Consider the following 12,829-nt stretch of genomic DNA (forward strand, 5'->3'; position numbering starts at 1 on the left):
TGGTGGAACCAAGTTTTATACATGTTACTTCATACATTTTATCTCAATTTTCTAGATTCCCACAATAATTCAACTAAATGCTCTGCCAGTAAATGCACATAGGAAGGAAGAAGTTCACACCATGGTCAATATGTTCAGCACACTCTTTTTTTTAATATACATTTGTTTTTGGTACATATATTGAAACCCATTTTTAACTCCAACATTCTGAAATGTATCATGCATGACAGGTGAACCAGTTAATTGAACTCAGCTAATTCTCACTAGGCTCCCTGGGTAGGGGACACCCCTATCTTTCTAATTTTCTCTTTCAGTAGAGACAAAAGGAGACAAAACTCTCAACTGGAGTTCGTTTCTTTTGTGAACTTCAACAATATATGTGGAACAAAGTTTTTAAATTTTTGAAGGTCAAGTCAAATGTAATGTTTTATAAGCAGAAAAGACTTCCAAACTGTGAGGTTCAAGAAAGGAGAGGTAAAAATGAACATTTTGGACACTCATGTACCATGTTCTTGTGTAATGAGAGTGCAACTTAAACTAGCACTCTTGAAATATAAAGCTGCCCCAAATACCTAGATGCTTTTCCATACAGGATCAAGTTCAAATTATACCACTTGGATAACATTGTAGTAAACATCAATAACTTTGGAGACAGAAATAAATTGAAAATATTTCTACCAAAAGAGGGAGGGAAGGAAGGAAGGAAGGAAGGAAGGAAGGAAGGAAGGAAGGGAGGGAGGGAGGGAGGGAGGGAGGGAGGGAGGGAGGGAGGAAGGAAGGAAGGAAGGAAGGAAGGAAGGAAGGAAGGAAGGAAGGAAGGAAGGAAGGAAGGAAGGAAGGAAGGAAGGAGAGCACATCCACCAAAAAAGACTTCCTTCCCCAGCATCTCTCTGAGAAAAAAATGATCTCCTCAGAACTGGGTTCCAAAGGGCTTTTAGCACCTTTGCTGGTCTGCAATTATTGACAAGCACTCAGAGAATAATCAGGTTTCTTCCTCTTTCTTAGTGGTCAGAGTTACATAACTTCCCTTCCTTTCACAGTTTAAAGCTTCTGTTTCCCCAGGATCCAGAGAAAAAAATGGTCTTACATCTGAAAGAAACTACATTCTTGCCACAAGTTAAACCCCAGGTGATTAGTTTTACCTGAGTTATGAAACTTTGCTGACTGTCTATGTTAATAATTGCTTCTCCTCTGCTAATTCAAACATTATTCTTATGTTTATTTTCAATTTCCTCAATAGGCACCTTGAAAATATTCTAGACCACCCATCAATAATACTGTTCAACTCAGAACATTCTTTTAAAATACAGTTATTGATTGGATTTTTCTATTAAGTCCATAAGCTGTCACACATTTTGACAGAGAAAATTCTATTTATCACTAGATCTTTTCTTCCTTACTTGCAAATCTATAAAGCTTTGCTGTGAAACAACACCCAATAAATGGTCAAGTAATTAGGAACTTTTTGCACTTTTATCCTAATTATGAATTCCAAATACATACCAGTTTCTCCTTTAGTCCTTAAAAGTTTACTCTATTTTTAAAGTCAAGCATACATTTTAAGCTTCCCTAAAAAAGTCAATAACTGATATCATCAAATACAGTTGTCAAATCTTTCTACTATATGCTACTATGATAGTTCTTATATTATTATTTCCTTTATTTTTATATATTTCAGTCATTGAGTTAAAATTCAGAAAAAATAATGCTTTATTCAGTTTTATGGCTCAGCTACCAGCACAGTCTCTTTATAAGGGTTTAATAATATTTTAGAGAAAATTGTTATCTGTATTAATGAAAGAAAATATAAAAACACAATTTGAATAAATGTTTCTATTAATACTGTATAATTCATGTTTTGGTAAAGACTCATGAACTTTTAAGTTCTTTGTTTTCATTTAAGACGAATTTCAAGAATAAAATCTGTATCTCTCTGAGATTTTCCTCTCCTCTGGAGTACCAGGTGTTCTCCAGTTAGAATCACAGCTCCTCTGAGCTCTTCATGACCATGGCTGATAATGACCACCATTTCCATAGTCTCTTTTGTTCAGATCTACCATCCACCAAGGGACAATCTTTCTTCATGTTTGAACTGTCAAAGTTACTTTCTGGAGACCCATCCACTGCCTTCTTAGAAAATCCTAAGGGACTCTCAGTCTAATCCTAGGTTACTGGCTTTGATTTTGACAGAACTGGACCAGAGTATATAAAAGATGACAAAAACAAGTTAGAGTTAAAAGTGTTGAAATAATGCCTATACAGAGCAATACAACAAATGAAGAGCCATGATCACTATAGTCATAGAATTAGAGCAACAGATTCGGATACTCCGGAAACTGTCAAGAGTTGAATAGTAAGAAGTATTTAAAATGCTTAATTTGTATGGGAAAAAAATGGAGGCTTTAGCTCCTACCTCTATTAAATTCAGTTTTTTTTTTTTTTTTCAGTAGACATATAGGAAGTTAGTGTGACAGAGTTAGAAAAACTGTGTTCATTATGCAGATTTAAAATGTAGACTGGGAATCAATCTAACCAAAGAGGTAAAAGATCTCTACAATGAAAACTACCAAACACTGAAGAAAAAAATTGAGGAAGACCTTAGAAGATGGAAAGATCTCCCATGTTCTTGGATAGGCAGAATTAATATTATCAAAATAGCCATACTTCCAAAGGCGCTATACAGATTTAACACAATTCCAATTAAAATCCCTATGATGTTTCTCGTAGAAACAGAAAAAGCAATCATGAAATTCATCTGGAAGAACAAAAGACCCAGAATAGCCAAAGCAATCCTGGGCAGGAAGACTGATGCAGGAGGTATCACAATACCAGACTTTAAACTATACTACAGAGCAATAGTAAGAAAAACAGCATGGTATTGACACCAAAATAGACAGGTAGACCAATGGTACAGGATAGAAGACATGGAGACATACCCACATAGGTACAGTAACCTCATACTAGACAAGGGTGCCAAAAACTTACAATGGAGAAAAGATAGCCTCTTCAACAAATGGTGCTGGGAAAACTGGAAATCCATATGCAGTAAAATGAAATTAAACCCCTATCTCTCACCCTGTACAAAACTCAACTCAAAATGGATCAAGGATCTAGGAGTTAGACCTGAGACCCTTCACCAAATAGAGGAAAAAGTAGGCCCGAATCTCCATCACATTGACTTAGGACCAGACTTCCTTAATGAGACCCCCATAGTGCAAGAAATAAAAGCAAGAATCAATAAATGGGATAGATTCAAACTAAAAAGTTTTTTCTCAGCACAGGAAACAATCAACAATGTGAAAAGAGAGACTACAGAGTGGGAGAAAATCTTTTCCACACACACTTCAGATACAGCACTCATCACCAAAGTTTACAAAGAACTGAAAAACTTTACACCCAAAATACAAAGAACCCAATCAATAAATGGGCTAAGGAAACGGGCAGAAACTTCACAGAAGAGGATATACAGGTGATCAACAAATATATGAAAAAGTGCTCATCATCCCTAGTAATTAGAGAAATGCAAATTAAACCACCCTAAGATTTCATCTACTCGAATTAGAATGGTTATTATCAAGAACACAAGCAATAATAACTGTTGGCGTGGATGTGGGGAAAAAGACACACTCATACATTGCTGGTGGAGTTATGAATTGGTGCAGCCACTCTGGAAAGCAGTATGGAGATACCTCAGAAAGCCTGGAATGAACCCACCATTTGACCCAGCTATCCCACTCCTCAGTTTATATCCAAAGGACTTAAAATCAGCATACTACAGTGATGCAGCCATATCACTATTCATAGCAGCTCAATCCACAATACTAGATTGTGTAACCAACCTAGATGCCCTTTAATTGAAGAATGGATAAAGAAACTGTGGTATTTATACACAATGGAATATTACTCAGCCATAAAGAAGAATAAAATTATGGCATTTGCTGGTAAATAGATGAAGTTGGAAAATATCATGCTAAGTGAAATAGGCCAAGCCCAAAAAACCAAAGGCCAAATGTTTTCTCTGATAAGTGCATGAAAATATATAACAATGGGGGATGGTGGGGGAAGAGAATAATGAAGGAACTTTGGATGGTGTAGAGGAAAAAGTGGTGGGAGCAGGTGGGGGACAGAAAGATAGTAGAATGAAACAGACAGTATTACCCTATGTATATGTATGATTACATGAATGGTGTGAATCTACATTGTGTACAACCATAGAAATGAAAAGTTGTACCCCATTTGTGTACAATGAATCAATATGCAGTCTGTAAAAATAAAATATTTAATAAAACAAAAATATTTTAATTTATGAGTTTATACATCAATTTTGGTACCAAACATAGGTATACAGGACAATACACTAGTGTACATACACATAAAACAAACAGACAGGGCTGGGGATATAACTCAGTTGGTAGAGTGCTTGCCTCCCAAGCACAAGGCCCTGGGTTCAATCCCCAGCACCGAAAAAAAAAAAGACAGATAAAGGCCTTGTAGCTTGTTTTTTCCATTAGACTGAGAGCTAACCTTTGTAAATTGGCCTCTGAATGAAAAAAGAACATTAAAATAGGTCTGATAAAAAATTAACCTAGGCGCACCAGATTGAAATTATGAATTAAAAAAAAAATAGAATTTTGAAAGTCTTTCTGGCCTCCAACCTGATGTGGTCCTGCTCATCAGAGATGAAAAGAGTTGAGAGAATATTTACAAAGGCTATGCCCCATCCCAAGAAGACAGCAAGGGAGCCTGCTTCCATTGGTCTCCTTGGGAGAGCCCCCTCAAGTTGGGGTCTTGTTCTATACTGGTTTTTCTGGTCTCTTGGGTAGCAGCCATCAAAATTTAAGCCTGGCATTTTGGTGGACTAACTCCAGTAGTTGGAAGTTCCTGTTGGCAGCAGTTTAATTTCAATGCACGCTTTAGTGAATATGGTCAAAAACCTTTTTAACCATTTTTTTCCCAGGTTGGTCATCAGGCCAGGTTCGGATTAGGTTTCCCAGGACAAGGCTAACAATTAAAACAATAGGCAGAAATCCAGAGGATGGGAAAGCAGTCTCCAATCGACCAGGTCTGTCAGATTGTGGGCATTCTCTCTCACAGAATTTAGAGAGAGAAAAGACGTCACAGCAGGTCCCATTATCAGCAGCCCTTCTCTGGAACGCCTGGAAATTGGTCAATATGCACTGAAGGGGGTACATGACCAACATGAGGGTGACTGACCCCTGTCCACACTCAAGGGCAACAAAAAACAGAAAAAGACGAGCAAACACAGAATAGGTAAGACACCGAAGACAATGATAAGTGGCCACTCTTGATTCCTGACCTGAGGGCCTGGGCAACGTCTTGCCAGTCCTAGACTTGGAAAGTAATGCTGCGTCCAGCCTTCCTCAGAGTCCCAGAATCAGATCCTCCATAAACAGACTAACCGATGTCCTCTGGGGGCATAGAAACAGGTGACTCTCAGAGAATGGCTCTTGCAGCCTCTTCCCCCCAGTAGAAGTTTCCAGATCACTGGTGAGCGGTGGTTATCCACCAGGCAGTGAGGATCTCACTGGGGCCTCCAAATGTTACGGGGTGCAATTTAAGAACAGACTGATCACCACTGAACAGTTCAAATCTGAGAGTCTTTATTAGTGACTGACTTCCTTACACAATGCCCAAAATGGCTTTTGGGAGGACAGCCCCGAGCATGGGGGTGCAGGGGGTTTTACACCATCAGTCAGTACATCAATTGTAAGTGCCTGTTGCTATGATTCAAAACTACAAACTAACACCATGAGATCTAACATCATAGGCAGAAGGGGAAGTGGGTCAAAACGACCTTAGTTGGGTACAAGTTAAAGAATGGTTACTAACATCTAGACAATCGCTGTTGACATGGTTCATTGTCCAAGAAAAATAGGACCCAAAAAGAGAACAATTTTATATTATATAAGAATTGCCATTTTTGTGTTGCCAAACATGCTGTGCTAATCAACTGTTGATGGGTACAGAGGTGGGTTGGTTCCCATGGGAGAAGCATTTCCTACATGACAAGGAGTCCCAGGGTAAAACGGAGCCTGTTTGGTCATTGCCCACATAGCCTGGCCCATAACAAAGGTTAAACACCGAGAGACACTGAGGCAGGCAAGTGTAGAGAGCAGAGATAGAGTTCTCTGAAGGGGCCTCAGAGCTGGATGTCCATGGGACGGGGTGTGTGGTGAAATGGAAAAGAACCAAAGTAGCACCATTTTGTTCTGACCTGATTCCATGGTATGCTTGCTTGTAATGTGTTCCTTTCAGCCTCCTGAAGCTGCATCTGTGTTGACAGTACAGTGGGATCTTCCCATGTCCCTGACTATGGCCCCCATGTTTAACAACAGTGTCTCTGAAATGTGTAATCAAAACTATTCTCTCATGTAATTAAAATCTGTCTCAACAAAGTATTTTCTGACCTACATGTACCTCTATTGTCCTTGTGGTTTTGTGACTTTTTTTTTTTTCTTTATAAACTCTGTACTTCCAAACTTCACGGGTTGGGAGTTCTTTGAGGTGTTAGCCTGCTCCCAGCCACCGCTTGCCTGGCATGTTCATTAAAGGACTATTTTTTCCCCTGTCAAAAAATTTTTTTATTTTTAATTTTAAAAAGGACTGGGATGTTAGTCAGTGGTTAAGCACCCCTGGGTTCAATCTATGGTACAAAAAAAAAAAAAAAAAAAAAAAAGAGTATATACAAATACAAACTCTTACATTTAAAATAAAAGAATAATATAGATAACAGGATAGAGTGGAGATGCAAAAGCTACAACTGGAAAAGTGAAGAATAAAGGATACTGGAAAAAAGTATAGCACAAATTTAATGAAGAATGGTAATTATATTTGCTGTGGCAAAGCACAACCAAAAATCTGTTATGTTAAAAAAATTGAAGATAATTACAGTAAAGATCAAGAGGCATTTTCAATAATTACTAGGGAATTTGAAAAGATTCACTCAAAAGTAAAAATAATTGATAAAATCTATCAGCTAAAATCAGAACTAAGTCTACAAAAGAATTGTAAATAATTATGAGAAATATGGGCTTTCAAGCTTAGCCAAGTATAAAACATCTTGTCTTGCCTTCCAAAAGATAATTTTAGATGGAAAAATGGGGAAATAAATTATTCATTGTTATCTCAATTATGGAAATTTTATTAGAAATTTATGAGACTTTCACTTTTGGTGAATTTTCTTCAATCAAGCCATCAAACAATTCCTTACAATATGCAAGACCTTTTTTATCAAATCATAGATCAATTAATTCAAACGTTAAAGGCTTGTTATAATTTTCTTTAGAATCTTTTTTTTTTTTTTTTTTTTTTGGAGGGAGGCACCAGGGATTGAAGTCAGGGACACTTGATCACTAAGCCACATCCCCAGCCCTATTTTGTATTTTATTTAGAGACAGATTCTCACTGAGTTGCTTAGCACCTCACTTTTGCTGAGGCTGGCTTTGAACTTGTGATCCTCCTGCCCCAGCCTCCTGAGCTGCTGAGATTACAGGCTAGCAGCTTCTTTTCTTTAGATAAGTCATGCATGATACAAAAGTACTGCCAAATTATCATTTGAGTGTATACTTTCTCAAAGAACATTCACATTTACAAAGAAATTTAATCAATAAATAGACTAAAAAATGGGACTTGTGGCATAGATATTTTTGAATTGTTTATTCCTGAAAAAATATTAGTTTCTATCACAGCAGAGGGTGTTAAATGTCCAGATTTATTGGATTTTAAAGCATGAAACATGGTTCTCTTATCCTTTGTTCCTCTCTCTGATATATATTGGAACCACGAACGCCCAGTTTTCTTAAAGAGAAAACTATGAAAACTGTCATGAATGAAATTAAAATTCTTCAAGAAATATATGCAAATGTTATGCATCATGGAAAATTTTTCGAAATTGCCAAAAGAATTAGAAGACTCATTTACTTAACTGCATGTTAAGTAATTTACTTAACTGCATGTTTTTGCTGATATTTGTTAGCTGAGTTGTGGAAAAGTTATACAAAAATTTATCATACAGTTAATTTCAAATCAATATTTCCTTCAAAGAAAAGGAATGCTTGGCAAATACTTACAATTTAAAGATTAAAATTGGCCATCTCATTTATGTTTTCTTACTATTATATCGCACTATGTATGAATGAGCTAAATTTGAAAATACAAGACAGGAAAAGCTTGTTTGTGACCTACCTACATAGATGCAAGAACTCATGTTGAAATTAATCTTTGTATAATACAAGTCAATAACGATGATTTCTTATTATCTAATGTAGAGAAGCTTTTAATTATGATTCACAACTTTACTCAAATTGGCTATAAAAACTACAAGAAAAATTTAAAGACTGCTTTGTTGATATTGGTAAATTTAGAGTTGACTTTTCTGCAATATTCCCTCAATAATTTCACTTTGATGAGTTAACACAAGTTTAGTGAATTTTCTTAACTTGGATGGAAATGGTTTTGATTCTGATATGCTTTTATTTCAAGTTAAATCAATTCTTAAAAAAAGATGAACGAGTTTTGTCAATATAGATGCATATAGTCAAAGAAAATAATTCTTGATCATTTCTTCAGCTAGTGCACATTTTTTAAGTTTGTTTGGAACAACTTGGAGATGCAAAACTATTTTTAAATTATAAATTTTGTGAAACCTAAGTACACCAAGTAAGTTAAAAAAGAGTCCTGATTGAGATGCGCTATAAATCTAAAATTCACACCAGATTTCAAAAATTTAGTACAAAAGAGGAATGTAAAATACAGCACCTCAATTCTTTTTATATTGGTGAGCTGTTGAAATAGTAATATTTTGGACATATAAGGTTAAATAAACATTATTAAAATTAATTTCACTCATTTTTTTACTTTTTTTTTTTTCTTTTTAACATTGTACTAGAAGGTTTTTAAATTACATGTTGGCTTCTTACATAATAGTATTTTATTTCTATCAAGCAGCTCTGTTCTAGATTGGTTTATGGTTGGCGTCACACAAAACAGTGGATTAATTTAATTTAATAATTGGTTACTTTACAAACACCATTTTCTTCTGTTACAAAGAAGAGCTAATTTAATTAAGAAATAAAACTAATGAGTTTCAATAGAGGCTCCTCTAACTTACTAGCTTTATGTCTTTTGTCAATGTTATTGACATCTTTGGGATAAATGGGGATAATAATTTTATTTTGTAGGGTCATTGTGAGGATTAAGCAAAGTAGACAATGCACTTAACACAGGCCTAGGTACACAGTTGTCCCTAAATTTGTGGTTCACGATTACAACTACAAGTCAATGAGGAGCTAAACCAAGAAGTGATCAGAGGGAAAAAGAGGAAGGGGTGGATTGTTAGCAGGTTGGAGTTGTCAGGTGGAGAGCAGGGAGAAATAAGTATGCTGTACTCCCATTCCTACCTTTCAGGGAAAAAAGCAGTAAGACCAAATCTGTGAGGGAAACTAAGAATTCAATTTTAAATATGTTGAGCATTGGGAGACCATGGGAATTGAGGAAATGAGAGTAGACAGAAAATCCAGGTTTGGAGCTAAGATCAGCCTGAATTGTCAATAAAGGCTTGGAATTCACCGTTGAGAGATGAAGGGGAATCCTTGAGGCAGCAACACAAAACAAGACAGCCGAGGAAAGAAATCTGGGTACCCTGACATCTCCAGGGAAGAGGAGAATTCTGGGGATGATGGAATAGGATCAGCCTCAGAGATAGGAGGGAAAATAGAAAAGAGATACAGAGAAAATCCAAGAAAGCAAGGATTCCTCAGCAAGTCCCCATATTTATGAAAGAAAAGAAAATATAAAGGATATATGCAACAAGACTTTCCTACCCAGATGCAGAGGCAGAAGGATCAGAAGCCTCTAACAGTGAGCTGCCTGGTAATGTTTTACCAAAGTCTGACTCTCACAGAGTTAAAATGCATTATACCCAGGAGACGTGATGGCCACATATCTCCCTTTTATCCTTGACATGGAAAAGTATATAGAAACCAAGTTATCTGTAAAGAAGATAAAGTGAGGTATCAGAGTCCACAGTGAAGCATCGGGGTTTATGGCTTTTTAAATGGCCATTTCTACTACAGATACATTTTAATCAAGTGAAATACTGTTTAACATTTTATCCATTATTTAATGTCAGAGAATAAATTAATACAGTTTATGTGCTGCATAGGAAAAACCCTACTATTTTGCAAAAATACTATGTAAAATCTCTCCCTATTGTTCAACATGATCCGAACATCCTTCTTATCTTGTCTATTCTTTAATGCATGTCTCTCTTCTGCTTTTTGCCATCAATGTATTTTTTTTTTTCTATATGCTATTTTGTTTTAGCTCTTCATCACTACATGGTTTCAGAAAATAGTCTTTGTTTTTGCTGCTGTGACTAAAAGGACCCAACCAGAATAATGTAAAGGAAGAAAGGTTTCTTTAGGGGCTCACAGTTTCAAAGGTCTCAATCCATAGACAACAGGCTCCATTTCTCTGGGCCTGAGGTTAGGCAGAACATCATGGTAGAAGGGTGTGGTAGAAGGAAGCAGCTCAGTGGTGATCAGGAAGCAGAGAGAGAGGCCCCACTCACCAGATATAAATGTATACCCCAAAGTCATGTTCCCAATGCCCCACCTCCTCCACCCACACCCTACCACTTCAGTTACCACTCAGTTAATCCCTATCAGGGGATAAATTCACTGATTGGGTTAAGACTCTCACAACCCGTCATTTCTCCTCTGAACCTTCTCGCATTTTCTCACATGTGAGCTTTTGGGGGACACCACATCTAAACCATAACAGTCTTTTATCTGGTTTGCTACCCCCCCCCCCTTTACCTCATTTTGTTTTGTATATAGCTATCTATATCATTTTTTCACAAATATAAGTAGATTAATCAAGAAAAAATGTATGGTTTACAATATAGCCACTAATTGATAATACCTGCTTATCAGAATCTCATTGCCTATTATAAATGCAGTATAGAAAATCTAAAGGCAAGGAGCTTAGAAAACATAAAGTCCCTGTCATGTATTATGTAGTGGACTTTAGTTTCCTTACCTAGGTGTCAGTTTTCTCATGTGGAAATCAAAGAAGTTTGAATAGAAGAGCTTGGAAACTTGTGAATTCTGATTCTGAATACGGTTTGACTGGCACATGAACACTCAAGGTCTTTGCATTGCATATCCCATTATATTTCTTGAGGCACTTTCTCATTTAACAAAGTTTAAGGAACATTTATCAGTAGCTGGCACAACACTGGATTCTGGGTGCAGGTAAACATGAGAAAGTTGCCCGTCCAAACGTGTGGCTTCATCAGTATGTAATCATGGCAGTAATAAAGGCATTGTGCTCAGTGAATAATGAAAGGAATAATAAAAACATTCAGCTTTGCCTGAAGATGTTACATTAAGATCATAAGGACATCAAAGGGTGGAAAAGAGATCGATATAGGAATAGAAAATGAAGTTCAAAGTAAGGAGGTCACTGATGATGGTAAAAAAAAAAAAGATTTAATAAAATGTTAGGCAGAAGTCTGATTAAAGTGAACTGAAGACTAAATATAAACTACTAGTTAGATGCAGTAGGTTAAATGTATAAGTTTACCTCTGCTCCTTCTTTGTATTTCTCTAAAATAATAGTGCATCGAGTAAAAAGCAAAGCACAAGCAAGCAAACAAAACAAATCATAAGCATAAAACTGAAGCAGAAAGGAGATAACAGACCACAAAAGTCAACAATATTGAGGAAAACTGGAAAAAAAAAAAAAAAAACATGGGCACTAAAAAATTCACTTAGAATACTGGATAAAGATAAAAGCTATGCACCCTGAAAGATCAGGGACAAGCCAAACAAACAAAACAACACAATTCTGATTTATTTTGAAGAGATCCAAAAGTGTCAGGAATTGTAAGTACGAGGCCTCTCTGAGGGTGGAGGTACAGGAGGACTGAAAACAGGAGGTCTCCTTTAAAGTTGGTTTGAGAAGCAGCAGTCAGAGGCCACAATGCCCTTCTCACCTCTCATTTCAACCAGATTCTGGACATTTGCTCTGTGGAGAGGTTGACTCAAAGGACTCCAGACTCAAAAGGTAGGGGTAGTGATTAAAAGTCTACATGTTGACTTGGAACCAAGAGCCCAGGTTCCAATCCACAGCTCATTCTGGGTTTGTACCTTGTTATTCTACAGACAGAAGATTGGAGTAGTCTCCACAAAGGAGACTTGAGATATTGAAAACAAATCTACAGATACTGACAGCCATGATTCTCAAGAAAATAGATCCCTGCACTCACCCTTCAAAAAGCCTCATTGGTTAATAAGTAGCAGTTGAGCACCAAGCTTACAATAATTTTTTTTTAATTCATTTATTCAACCAACACATGTTCCTGGACATCTCTACCCATGGACACTTGTTGTTCACTTTGTATGAAGATACAGTGGTGCACAAGACAGTCTCTGCTCCCATGGACACTTGCTGTTCATTTGGTTCCTCGTGCTACGGTTTTTACTGAGCACTTGCCGTATGTCTGAAAATGTTTTAAGGGCTGGGACATAGCAGCGAACCAGCCAAAGCATAAACAATAAAAAGTTAATAGGGTCATTTCAGGAACTGGTATGTCCATTGAAGAAAATGAAGTAGAGGAAGTTAATGTTAAAGTGAAGAAGTTAAGTTAAAGTGATGACAGGGAATATTTAGGTGTTGGCATGGATGTGGGGGAAAAAGGCACACTTGCATATTGCTGATGGAGTTGAAAATTGGTGCAACCTCTCTGGAAAGCAGTATGGAGATTCCTCAGAAAACTTGGAATGGACCCACCTTTTGACCCAGT

This window comes from Sciurus vulgaris (assembly GCF_902686455.1).
Source record: "Sciurus vulgaris genome assembly, chromosome: 5".
NCBI lineage: Eukaryota > Metazoa > Chordata > Mammalia > Rodentia > Sciuridae > Sciurus > Sciurus vulgaris.